This window comes from Rutidosis leptorrhynchoides, chromosome 8 (assembly GCF_046630445.1).
Source record: "Rutidosis leptorrhynchoides isolate AG116_Rl617_1_P2 chromosome 8, CSIRO_AGI_Rlap_v1, whole genome shotgun sequence".
Classification (NCBI taxonomy): Eukaryota; Viridiplantae; Streptophyta; class Magnoliopsida; order Asterales; family Asteraceae; genus Rutidosis; species Rutidosis leptorrhynchoides.
The window spans coordinates 171,165,880-171,181,702 of NC_092340.1; positions in this window are offsets into that span (position 1 = coordinate 171,165,880).

The window sequence follows — 15,823 nt, forward strand, 5'->3', positions numbered from 1 at the left end:
TCAGAGAGCACTAGATTCTAATACAACTACTACGTTACTAGTATTTTTAATGGTAACTAAGTGTTTAAGTTAAATTGTTTAAAAATCCGAAAGAATTTAACCCCAATATTCCCACACTTAAGATCTTGCAATGCCCTCATTTGTAAGAAATCAGTAACAATTTAAATTATTGAGGGTGATTAGCGTAGAAAAATGATTAAATTTTACCAAAGTTTCCAAACATATTGGCGTTTGTTTGTTGAATGATAAATGGTGCACATCATTTGTTCATTCCGTCTTGTTGCTACATCACATTTGTTTTCGTTTTGTCATCAAAATTAGTAGCTTTTGCTGAACTTAATGCCAGTCTTTGAAAATGCGCTGTTTTAACCTGTTGTGTACAATTGACAATATACATACATACAAATATAAACATGCATGGTAATTTGAAATGGGACTTAAAATCCCACTTTCAAATCAAATATGAAATATTAGTACAACATAATAAAAATATTAAACATTACAATAAAAGTATCAATATTTGTATGCTTAAACATAAATAAATAAATAAAAATAATAAAAAGATAAAAATCATGAAAATCACCAACGGAACTATATCAATCTGGATAGGGGTTCCAGTTCATGTCGTCGGTCGGGTTCCATGGTTGGTGATAGGTGTACTGGTAGGCCTGGTTTGGGTCGTAGAGAGTATATGGTGGTCTCATCTCGGGCTGGTGTGGAGGATAGTAAGCGGGTCGGGTCGGTACGTAGTGATCCTGAGATGATAGCCGGCTCATGATCTAACGCTGATGATAGTCCCATCTATCATGCTGCTGTTGCCTAGAATGCTCGTACTCATTCCGGGCTTGTCACTGCTCGTACCGTCTATGTCTCTCCTCGTTTGTCATTTCTACCTCATCTACACGCTGGTAGATGTCAGTCATAGCCTCCCTAATGACATCCCTAATGTCATTTGCTTCCTCCATTTCCTCATCTGAACCTCTCTCTACCTGAGGATGATTACCAACATATGGTATTGCCTGATTGCGTCTACTCTTCAATATTTTAGCACCCTGATAGACCCTCTGTGATGACCCGGGAATTTCTGACCAAATTTAAACTTTATCTTTATACGATTTCAACACGATAAGCAAAGTCTATTAAACTGAATCTCAAAATTTTTAAACTATTTTCAAACATTCATTTGACCTTTGACTAATCCGACGATTCACGAACAGTAGTTTAAGATTAGGTAAGCATATATACATATAACAATTTGCAAAACAATTACAAAGTAGTAATTGATATACTATAAGATAATTGTATCATCACATGATTAATATATTTAACTACCGAATATTTAAAACATAATTATAACTCTATATTAGTTTAATTATATATATATATATATATATATATATATATATATATATATATATATATATATATATATATATATATATATATATATATGATTTCTGAAAATGATTAGTGACTATATTATATTAAATTAAAATGTATAACTATTAATATACAAGATATCTAATTATGTGATATATATGTAGCAATATATAATGTTAATACATTAAATTTAAGTATGAATTAAAATATAGTTGTTTATCTAACACTAATATCATCATATTTATATTGTTATCAATATTAGTATTATCAATCTTAATATTAATGATATATTTATTATAAATATAGATATTAAAATTCTAATAAAAGTTATGATAATAAAAATAATAATTTTAGATACAAATATTATTAGGAGAATAATTAAAACTATAAATTACATTTAAAATAAATGTATTTACTATTAGTAAGACTTATCATATTATTTTTTTTCATTATTATTAGAAAATAATACATTTTATCATTTTTGTCATTAATAATATTATTATTAACATATTTATGATTATTAGTATCATTATTATTTATAATTATTATTAATATAATAATTATTATTATTAATATAATTATTAATTATATAAATTATATAAAAAAATTAATATCGTACAATATTGTTATCTGTATCTATCTATCAGTAGTCGATTTTGTCTCCTGCCCTTGTTTTAACTAAAAATCGAATATGAATTCAACTACACAACAAATTTAGTTGTCAACCATGATTGAAGGTTATTTTCTTTTATTTATTTTTCTTCTTTATTCTTGTTTCTTCTGTTTGGTTTGTCTGAATTGAATCTTCATATGTCGACCCTTAATAAAAAGTGATTATATTCAGTATTAGAGAATACCATACGACCTAAACCACCACTTGAAAACCCATATTCACAATTAATCATTCTTTCTACTAATTTTGTTTTCTGTATGATCACTTCAACCAAATCGCTACCTTCTACCACCATTTACTTCACCTTAAACCACCATATTAAATCATCAAGACTGCTACAAACTTTCTGTTTCTGTTAGATGATATCACCTTCGAAAACTCACACTAATACACTGGTTACCACCATAGCAACACTACCACGATCACTTGTGCTCTATTCGACTAAGTTGTGTGTTTGTTACTTTTCGGATCAAGACACCACCATCTTCATTAAATAACCACTACCACCTCAATCCCATTACTTGCTCGATCAACTCAAGTCATCACCACTTTCATGTATCACCATTCAACCATCTCTCTCACACCATCTAAAACCCATTTCCTATTATTATTATTTTTTTTCTGTTCACCACCATCAAAACCCACATCTCTCTCTCAGTATCTTTCTCTCCTATTTTCTGTTTCTATTTCAGTTGGATACAACCAAGAACCCGACTCCTTGTTGCTACTGTTTTAACTGGAAAACACCACCCAAAACTGCTGAGATGTTGCTGTTTTCTTCTGCAGTATTTCGCCACACAACCACCACAGCCTCACCAACATCGACTACCAAACCACCAACAAATATTGTTATTGTGGTGTCTACAAACTTACTGCGTAATTCTTCTTTTTCTTCTTTCTTCTTTAACAGACAAGAGTGAACAAGCCTACTAATATCTATTTCGGTTTCGTCAATCACATCCAAAACCACCACCACAGCCCTTCGCCACCACCAACGACTACAACCATCACATATACGATATAGACCTAACTAAACACTTTTGATTCCTGCTACACTTGCTGTTACCTTCTATTTCGAGTTGAAGAACACTTCAACAACCATGTTATTGCCATAATTGATGACACATACCTGCAACTACATACCTTCTATTTCGTGTTTCAAACATGAAATCCACTTTGATAATCAAACTGCACGTCACCATTAGTGTGCTAGTTTTTACGTCTCCTTTCTATTTAATGGCCGACAACTAGGTAACCAATAAACCATTTGAATATCTAAAAGAAACCGAAGACATCTCGTTTTAAAACTGCAACTGCAATCAATTGTTTGAAACCCAAGAAATCATTCGATTACTCTCTGATGCCTCGATTAATTTTCTGTTAAAGCATATATAAAGAATGAGAATGATTTTTATAATAAGGATATAGTGGTGAATCATGATGGAAAGAAAACATAAGGATGAGCTGTAAAAGAGGATATTGATGTTAAAAGGATATTGATGATGATTAAAGCCGACACCCTTTTGTTCTTTGTGTTTGTCGACTTCTGTTGGTGATTTTATTTAAACACCGAATGACTTATGTTGGATCAAAGCTGCTCTTGGGCTGTAGATGCAAGATGGGTCGTGACCCAGTTTGTAGTGGGTTTTAGGTTGATAACAAATTACGGGTTATAAGAATCCTGGCAGGGTTTAAAACAGAGAAACAAAATGGCGCAGGTGGTTGGGTGTTGGGTCAAATAACCAGAGGTTGCGGGTTCGAGTCCTGTCGCGGGCAATTTATTTTATTTTAAGTCTATTTTGAGGTAGTTACTTACCATTATTAATATCTTTATTATTACTATTATTATTGTTATCACTAGTATTATTATCATTCCTAGATTATCATTAAATATATTATTAACATTAGTAATAAGATTATTATTATTATTACTATTATTAGGTATTAAGTATTATTATGAAAACGTATTGTTTTCATTATCATTATTATTGATATTATTACAAAGTTATTAATATTATTATTATCATTCCTATTAAAATTATCGTTTTCAAAAGTATCATTTTTATTATCACTATTATTTTTATCATTATCATTATTATTATTATTATTATTATCATTAATATTATCACTAGTATTGTTATTATTAAAAATACATATTGTTTTACACAAATATATTATAAATATATTAGTATTACATATTACTAGATTTTTATTATTAAAATGACATTAAGTAAACTATATATATATATATATATATATATATATATATATATATATATATATATATATATATATATATATATATATATATATATATATATATATATATATATATATATATATATATATATATATATATATATATATATATATATAATATTAATATATATATTCCTATCACATATAAACCTTGAAATAAATTTTTATTTTTAATATATTATGATAAATGATAAATATTATACAATTACTACTTAAAGTATATAGGATAAATATAACTTACTTAGTAATACGATATGTAAATTATTAATATATAAACTTGCTAGTTGTTATTATATGTTAATATATATACTTGATATAGGTTCGTGAATCCAAGGCCATACCCTGCATTGTTCAATAAAGTCATATGTATTTTTTACTACAAAATACATTAGGTGAGTTCATTTGATTCCCTTTTAATCTTTATATTTTTGGGACTGAGAATATATGCGCTGTTTTTACAACTGCTTTACTAAATGCTTTTGAAATATATTTTGAACTGAGAATACATGAAATGCTTTTATAAATGTTTGACACGATATGACACAAGCAAAACATTCTTCGAATGAATTATTATGCAGACAGAAGTTCTGCGGATTAATATTGAATTATGTGGACATGATAATTGCCACCATTGAATTATGTGGACATGATAATTGCCACCATTGAATTATGTGGACATGATAATTGCCACCAATTGATATGAATGTTATGTATCGAGAGAATGATTTTTATACGCAGGTTATGTGTATGTTATTTTTTGTACACGAGATATGTGTACGGTTACTAAGATTTATGAAAGATGATTTCGTACACGAGAAAGGTGTACTGTATTTAAAATATATCGCATGTACATTACAGGTGGGTATAGGATTCGGGCCCATTTGTACCATGCAGGATTTAAATCTTGTGGTCTATCAAAATGATGAATTTTATTATTTTATGATAAACTTATGAACTCACTAACCTTTTGGCTGACACTTGAATGCATGTTTATTCTCAGGTATGAAAGAAATCTTCCGCTGTGCATTTGCTCATTGTAAAGACATTATTTGGAGTCGATCATCGCAATGGAACCAGATGTTGGTGACTTCGTCCAGACGGATTAGGACGGGGCATGACATGTGGTATCAGGGCGGTGGTCTTAGTGAACCAGGTCTTACATTAGTGTGTCTAACTGATAGTTGTTAGGATGCATTAGTGAGTCTGGACTTCGACCGTGTCTGCATGTCAAAAGTTTTGCATATCATTTCGTGTCGAAAATTTACTTGCTTATCATCCTTAAAGTCTAGACACGTCTTACTGCCTCTATTGCATAGACAGTGTATAGAGAAATTCATATCTTAGCGTATCTATTATTGTTACTTTTGCCTGACAGCTTCCGTAGATTCCTCCGTAACTTATGGGATTTTTGTATTATATATATGCATATGTAAATTATGTATTGCAGGGTACTAATCTATATCCTATAATCCATCTCTTATCGAAAATCTTTCATCTGATAGTACGAGATGAATCCCTCAACCAGTTCGAGTCCCTCAGATTTCGATAGCTATTCCGATAGTTATTCCGACAGCTATTCCGACATGGATATTCACCTAAGCTCCGAAAGCAGTGTCACCAGAATGAATCAATCAACCAGCCATTCCCAATTCATCTGATGAATTCGTAGTCGACTTAATCAACGAAAACGAGAAGAAGGCAATTCCTTTCCATCAACCAAATTTCCCTCTTGGCGAAGAACCTGAAGCACTTACCGGTGAATCTATCCGAAACACCATTTACAGCCTCATTTCCAGAGTAGTTCGATACGATTATATTCTATCCACAATTCTAAACCTTATTCATCCGCTCGTTCTGACCGACAATCATCCCGGAATAATAGAAGAAGTTAGCAAACTTCGCGCTCGAGTAATCAATTTGGAGAATATGGTGCAAAATTTACCAGCTGCAGCAACATCAACGGCACCAATAGTACCATCAGTAACAACACCGGTACCACCAACAATCCATGCCTCAACATCTCATTCTATACCTAAAAGTATAATCATCGTTCTACGTGACGTTCTACATCATTTATCTTCGTTCGACATGGCGATTATGTAATTTTTAATATTTTAGAGATTATATATTCTAGTTCTAATGGTAAATTAATTGAGTTTAATATCATATTAACTCATTAAAACCATGATTACATCTGAAGAAAATATATATGTATATATGTTTTCATAAAGATTGTAATTAAAAATTCTTTTGTACAAACTGTTAATGGTGAAAATATTTTAACGGGTAGGTAATACCCGAGGAATATTTAGATTTCACATTAATAAGTTACATTGTACCTTCTTCGAATCTGATTCAACGGTTATTTACTATCCTACTTACATCTACAGAAATACGAATCCGTTCACCGCAGAATAACCATTTTTTTATTCAATTTCATATTTGAATTTTGACTTTTCATAATCCAACAAGTGGCATAATGAAGAAAACGTTGGACAAAATAAAATTTGTTAGAAACAAACAAATTAACTATGAGAAATTTTGTTAAGAATCCAAGCTAACTGTTCCTAGCTAACTGTTCCTAGCTAACTGTTAATTCCGTATTACCTTTTATTAATTGCAATTTTAATTCTGTCAATTTTATTTATCGTCATTTAATTTCTGTTATTTATTTTATGCACTTTAAATATCGGGACACGTATACAAGGTTTTGACATATCATATCGACGCATCTATATATATTATTTGGAATAACCATAGACACTCTATATGCAGTAATGCTGGAGTTAGCTATACAGGGTTGAGGTTGATTCTACAATAATATATATAGTTTGAGTTGTGATCGAGTCTGAGACATGTACACGGGTCACGATATGTATTAATTAATTCGAATATTATATATTAAGCTATATATGAATTATTGGACTGTTAAGTGTGGACTATCAACTGTGGACTGCCGACATTGGACAATTAAAATAAATTAAAATATTGATTATAACATATGAAACTAAACAATTCTTCAAGTTTGCCACTTGATTTCATCTGAAACCTCATTTGTATCTTGACGATTACAATCTATGTTCAAACCTTTTATGATTCTTGAAAACACCTCAATCGATAGGATGAACCAACCAAACTTCATCAATGGAAGAAAAGATTGATACATATAGTTATGCTCCAGAAAACATTCAAAACTTGAGTAAACGTTTAACATGTATCTATGCTAGCTCCATTGGCGTTGCTATTACCGAAAATAACTTTGCAATCATTTTCCAAAATAGCCAATTTTGTCACAGCTTCAACAAATCAACTTCGACTTTTCAGTCGGACTAGCCTTATTATAACCTTGATATATATGCTTGCTCTTTTATTGTTACCGGGGAACCTTTCATATTCCACCATATTACCATCGGCGTTTAATCATCTAAAAACACAATTCTCCTGAAACCACCTCGAATTGATAATCGATGATTCAGATATCGTAGCATTAAATGTAGAGGAAACAGAAAAATGGTAGATGGTCTAAATGGCCAAGAGTTTGATGATAAAGAAGGGAGTGTTGGGAACGCTGTGATGACCCGGGAATTTCCGACCAAATTTAAACATAATCTTATATGATTCGACTCGATAAGCAAAGTCTATTAAACCGAGTCTCATTATGTTTGAACTATTTCATGATAACATTTGACCTTTAACTATTTCCGACGATTCACGAACCTTTAATTGTAACTAAGAATGTAAATATAAATAATTATATATAAAACTAATTATATTAGTATTAATGAACTATTAAGTAATTTTGTTATTATAAAAGATAACATTTAATAACTAAAGATTTTCATTTTGAATATATATAGTATATTGTATATAAATGATTCAAACATATTTTACCAACGTTATCAAAATATTAAATGTATAATGTTATACTTTGTAGTTAATTGTTTAATATACATAATTAATCATCTACTCAACATTTAAAACATGATTTTATATATATGGTAGTATACATATATACATAAATATAACTATATATATATGATTTTATACATAATTATTATATTATGTATATGTAGAAATTTATAATATATCTATGATGAAATAATGTACTATTTTAATAAATATATATAATACTTACATATATAAAAAATTTATATTTTTCATAATTACATACATAAGTATAATATAATTAGTATGTAAATAAATATTATAATATATTTATATTAAAATGCATAAATATATAATATTCAGTATATGTTACAATACATATTACATAATTATTAAATATTACATAATAATAGATGATATTAATAAATTAAATTTAAATACAAATATAGTTGTTGTAGTAATGTTATTTGTATCGTCAAATATCAATATTTGTATTCATAATATCACTTTATATCATATAAAGATGAAATTGGATGTATAAATTAGATTATTATTACTAATATTATTATTATCGATAAAATATTAATATTATCATAATTAGTATGGTATTATTATTATTATTATTATATTATTATTATCATTTTTACAATTATTATTATCATTAATATTATATTTATCATTATTATTAATTTTATTAATATTATTAGATATTAATAGTATTGTTATTATATATTATTATTATTAATTAAAAAAAACAGTAGGGATCTATATTATACGCGTGACCTCTGTATCCTTTATCTCTATTATTATTATTTTTTTTGTTTCTTTCCTGCTCCCAACTCGTGAACCTGTGTTGACATTTTCTCCATTTTTTATCAACCGATCTCTATTATTACAACATGATTATGTATAATTGCAAATCAAATAAAAAGGAAATCCAATGGGATTAAAGAGCACAGCGATATTTTTTTTTTCTTCTTCTCTGCACGCTCCAATTTTTTTTTTCTCTTAATTCAATTTCGAATAAAGTTTCAAAATCTAAAAATGCAGAAAGGTTAGAAATCTTTCTTTGAATCTATCTGCAAAATCTCAACTCTCAAATCTTTATATCGATCTTGAATTTTGAAGTCAAAGTTTAGTTTAAAAAAAGTCAACAATTGTTCTTGAGACAAATTCGCGTTCGTGTATATGTTTCTGATCAAATTGACGATTCCAGTAGTTTTTATACATGTTTAGAAAACTATTTCGTGTTATAAACATTATCTATAATGTTATCTATTACGAAATCAATTTTTTTTGTTTTGTTCCAAGAACCGACGCTGCAGTAGGCCTTTAGTATTTTTTTTTTTTATTTTAGAACCCAAATTATTATTTTTTCTGTAATGTTTTGAAGCTTTAAAGGGAACCCCGTTTTTTTTTTTTTTTTGTTATTGATGTTTTGTTGAATCCATGAGACTTGTGGAGAAGAAGAGGAATAGAAGAAAAACAGTTTATATATAAAATTTAAATTCGATATTAGTACAGAGAATCAGAATTGGTGGGATGGTCGAGAGTGTTTGCGTGTGAGCATGTGGTCACGAGATCGAGTCCAGAGGACGGTAGTTTTTTTTTTTTTTTGAAACTCTTTTCATGTGAGGTAGTTTTCTTTTCTAATTTTATTATTGTTATTATATATTAATTATTATTAGTATTATTATTATTATTGTGATTGTTTTGATTGTTATTGTTATTGTTATTATTAGTATCATACTTGTTATCATATTTGAAAGTATTATAGACATTACTATTATTATTATGATAGGTATTAATAATATTATTATTAGTAATAAACTTATCATTTTAGTATTTTATCATCATTAGGATTATGATTATGATTATCATTATTATTATTATTATTATGAAGGAAATAAAAATATATTATTATCATCAATATTAGAATTTGTACCGGTTTATAAATAATAGTATCATCAGTACATTTACAATTAATAATATCATATTTATCAGTATCATCATTAATATTTACTAGTATTATTATGATTATCATTTATCATTTTATAAATATTAGAACCCTTATTATTAACATAAGTATGGCATTAGTATTAATATTATTTTAGAGTTATTATTATTAGTATCATTAACAGTTATCATTTTCATTTTTTTTACTATTAGTATTATCATTATTAATAAAATTATTATTATTATTAGTAAATCATTATTATCTAAATTATTATTTTAACAAATAAATCTTTTGTACACTATATATATACTTATGGTATATACTAGGATTGTATTAATAATTCACATAACAAACTAATAAAATTTCATAAATACAATACTAACCACAAATATATGTATATAAATATATTAATGTCACTATTTATATAAACGTAAATCATTATAGATATATATACATAAAATAGATATATATATATATATAAAATATAACTTAAAATATAATATAAGTATACGTTTTAAAATAAAGGTTAGAATAAATTCTACAAAACTATAATATATAAATAATACATATTAATAAATGAAATTTTGTAACTTACATTATACGTATTAATATATACACAATTGATATAGGTTCGTGAATCCGAGGCCAATCCTGCATTGTTCAATGACGTCATATGTATTTTTACTACAAAATACAGTATCGTGAGTTTCATTTGTCTTTTTACCCTTTATATTTTTGGGCTGAGAATACATGCGCAACTTTTATAACTGTTTTACGAAATTGACACAAGTACGTGAAACTACATTCTATGGTTGGATTATCGAAGTCGAATATGCCCCTTTTTATTAAGTCTGGTAATCTAAGAATTAGGGAACAGACTCCCTAATTGACGCGAATCCTAAAGATAGATCTATCGGGCCCAACAAGCCCCATCCAAAGTACCGGATGTTTTAGTACTTCGAAATTTATATCATGTCCGAAGGAGGATCCCGGAATGATGGGGATATTCTTATATATGCATATTGTTAATGTTGGTTACCAGGTGTTCAATCCATATGAATGATATTTTTGTCTCTATGCATGGGATGTATGTTTATGAGAAATGGAAATCTGAAATCTTGTGGTCTATTAAAATGATGGAAACGATTGTTTAAGTTAAACTAATGAACTCACCAACCTTTTGGTTGACACTTTAAAGCATGTTTATTCTCAGGTACGAAAGAAATCTTCCGCTGTGTATTTGCTCATTTTATAGATATTACTTGGAGTCATTCATGGCATATTTCAAAAGACGTTGCATTCGAGTCGTCGAGTTCATCAAGATTATTATCAAGTCAATTATAGTTGGATATATTATGAAATGGTATGCATGCCTGTCAACTTTCGATGTAATGAAAGTTTGTCTTTTCAAAAACGAATGCAATGTTTGTAAAATGTATCATATAGAGGTCAAGTACCTCGCGATGTAATCAACTGTTGTGAATCGTTTATAATCGATATGGACTTCGTCCGGATGGATTAGGACGGGTCTTCACAGTTGGTATCAGAGCGGTGGTCTTAGCGAACCAGGTCTTGCATTAGTGAGTCTAACTGATAGTCGTTAGAATGCATTAATGAGTCTGGACTTCGACCGTGTTTGCATGTCAAAAGTTTTGCTTATCATTTAGTATCGAAAAATTATTTGCTTATCATCCTTAAAGTCTAAGACACGTCTTACTGCCTTTATTGCATAGACAGTGTATAGTTAAATTCATATCTTAGCGTATCTGTTATTGTTACCTTTGCCTGACAGCTTCCGTAGATTCCTCCGTAGCTTATGGGATTTTAGTATTATATATGCATATGTAAATTATGTATTGCAGGGTACTAATCTACATCCTATAATCTATTTCTTATTGAAAATCCTTCATCTGATCGTACGAGATGAATCCCTCAACCAGTTCGAGTCCATCAGATTTCGATAGCTATTTCGATAGTTATTCCGACAGCTATTTCGATATGTATTTCCACTCGAGCTCCGAAAGCAGAGTAATCGGAATGAATCGATCAATTAGCCATCATCTATTCTGAATGAATTGGAGATGGGTTCGTAGTCGACTTAATCAATGGAAACGCGAAGAAGGCGATCATTTCCACTAACCAAATTCACCTCTTGACAATGAACCTAAAACGTTTACCGGCGAACCTGTTCGAGACACCATTTTCTCTCTCATTTCCAAAGTATCTCATCACGATCATATACTATCTCAGATTCTAAACCTCATTCATCCGCTCGTCCGAACCGACAATCATCCCGGTGTAATAGAAGAAGTTAACGAACTTCGCGCATAAGTTGTAGTCTTGGAAAATATGGTGCAAAACGTACCAGCTTCATCCAAATCACCGGCACCAACAGTACCACCAACAACCCAAATTTCAATATCACATGCCTCAACATCTCAATCTATACCTCGAGTATAATCATCATTCTACATGACATTCTACATCAGTTATCTTCGTTCGACATGGTGATTATGTAATCTCTAACGTTTTAGAGATTATTTATTCTAGTTCCAACTGAAAACTAAATGAGTTTAATATCATGTTAACTCATTAAATTCATGATTACATTTGAAGAAAATATATATGTATATATGTTTTCATAAAGATTGTAATTAAAAATTCTTTTGTACAAACTGTTAATAATAAAAATATTTTAACGGGTAGGTAATACCCGAGGAATATTTAAATTTGACATTAATAAGTTACACTGTATATTCTTTGAATCTGATTCAACAGTTATTCACTATCCTATTTACAACCACCGGGATACTTATCCATTCACCAAAGAATAACTATTTTCATTCAAATTCAATTTCATATTTGAATTTTGACCTATCAGAATCCAACAAGTGGCATAATGAAGAAATAATGGACACAATAAAAATTGATTAGAAACAGACTAATTAACAATATTAAATTTTATTAAGAAACCACGCTAACAAAATCCTAGCTAACTGTTCCTAGCTAACTGTTAATTCCGTATTACATTTTATTTATCGCAATTTATATTCTCGCAATTTTATTTATTGTCATTTAATTTCTGTTATTTACTTTACGCACTTTATTTATCGTCATTTAATTTCTGTTATTTATTTTACGCACTTTAAATATCGGGACACGTATACAAGGTTTTGACATATTATATCGACACATCTATATATATTATTTGGAATCACCATAGACACTCTATATGCAGTAATGATCGAGTTCTCTATACAGGGTTGAGGTTGATTCTATAATAATATATATACTTTGAGTTGTGATCGAGTCTGAGACATGTACACGGGTCACGATACGTATTAATTAATTCAAATATTATATATTAAACTATATATGAATGATTGCACTGTCAACTGTGGACTATCGACTGTGGACTAATAACATTGGACAATTAAAATGAATTAAAATATTGAATATAACATATGAAACTAAACAATTCTTCAAGTTTGCCACTTGATTTCGTCTTAAACCTCATTTGTATCTTCACGATTACATTCTGCGTTCAAACCTTTCATGATTCTTGAAAACACCTCAATCGATAGGATGAATCAACCGCACTTCATCTACGGAAGGAAAGATTTATGCATATAGTTATGCACCTGAGAAACTCTCGGCAATTGAGTAAAAGTTCAACACGTAGCCGCGTCAGATCCTTTGGCATTTATTAACAAAAACAACTTTGCGATCCCTTTTCAAAATTAGCCAATTTTGTCACAGCTCCAACAAGTCAACTTCGACTTTTCGTACGAAACAACCTTATTATAAAGTTTATATATACGCGTGCTCTTTTATTGTTACCAGGTAACATTTCATATTCCATCATATTACCATCAGCGTTTAATCATCTAAAAACACAATTCTCCTGAAACCACCTCGGATTAATAACCGATGATTCAGATATCATAGCATTAAATGCAGAGGAAACAGAAAAATGGTAGATGGTCTAAACGGACAAAAGTTTGATGATAAAGAAAGGAGTGTTAGGAACGCTCGATAGAAAATTGGGTATTGAAAAACATATTGAGTTACCCAGGAAGGAGACCAAGGACAAATACAAGGACCAAATCCTATATTCAAAGGATTCAGGTAATTCTGGATCCGTTGAAATCTTTAGAGAATATCTTGCTCCGAAGTCATGTTAAAATCTTGCGGAAAATCTTTCTCCATCAACCGTCGAACTTAGAAATTCCAAAATATCATCATCAATATCTTTGATATTTCTGAGGATATTTTCATAAATATTCTCGTCCGAAATTATATACCTCTTCGTGCTTCCTGTGTATCAATATATTGGAAACATTCAATAGAAAATATAGTACCGAAAAGCAGATTATGCGAAACTATGAAGAAAGCCGTGGATAAATCACAAAGAATAAGTTTGACTTCAAAGAATCCAAATAATTCAATGTCTGCTAAAGTCTATAGTGAATAACTTGCTCCTTACTCTAAACCCTTGCAGACAATAGTTTCTATCATCCTCTGATCTTAGATATTCTGAGATATTATCGTACCTTTCATTATAAATATCCTCCATATTTCTGGAGATATTTTTATAACTATTCTTATCTGAAATCATTAATCTTTTCGTGCTATCAGTATTACATCATATAGAAACTATAGTTTCTATATTCTGTAAATTTTCAAGCTTAAAATATGAATGTTATTGTAGTAATGATGGGAACTGATGCATGAGTTAGTATAATATAATGACACTTGATCAACGTGATTATATTACAGTTGGTCATGCTGAGTTTCTAAATGAAACGTGATGATTCACAGATCATAACGTCATCATGTGCCATGTTACATAACTCTTTCATCCTACTTAACTCCGTAACAAATCAAGAAAATGTATTCTTGATGGTTCTATCTTCCGTGATGTTGATAAATTTGAAAATCAAATCGTGCTATCACGTTCCTTCATGCTTAGAACATTATAATCATTCGAAACTCTATATCTATAAATTCTGGACCATTATTCGCTTGACTTGAAGTCGGGAAGAGAAAACAAAAGCATAGAGCTTTGAAATATAAGGGAGAATATAAAGTCCGATAACAACACATAAATTACAAACCGTGTATATCAATGTTTATCGCAACATAAAGACACGGGAGAATTAAAAACATTATAATCCCGAGGGCGAAGTAGAAGAAAGCAGATTCCTCTGGCGGAAGTTGGAAAAGGAGAATGATTGTTGCGATAGTAAGGATGAGGACAAGGATCAGAACTGGATTAATCATTTTCAGAATCTTTTAGATGTATGAACTAAGAAAGAAAGTATAAGAATGGTGAGAATAATGGAAAGGAAGAGCTTAATTTATACTGGAAATATCAGACGTAGTAATCGGGGAAGATCACCGTATTTAATTAAAGAGATCTTAATTTCCATAAATCCCGAAGAATCAGATTTTATAGATCTTCAAGATTTTCTTTAAATCCCTTAAATTCCGGAATTCAACCAAGGCAATGTCAAAAGTTAAGACGCGCCTTATTTTCTAAATTCAAACCTGACTACGTCAAAAGTTAAAAACAAATCTTTGTTTCTCATTTCATCCTTTTGTGAATAGCTTCATTCGCACTCTTCGAATAATCGAATTATTTTTATCCATATTACTCAATGATGATA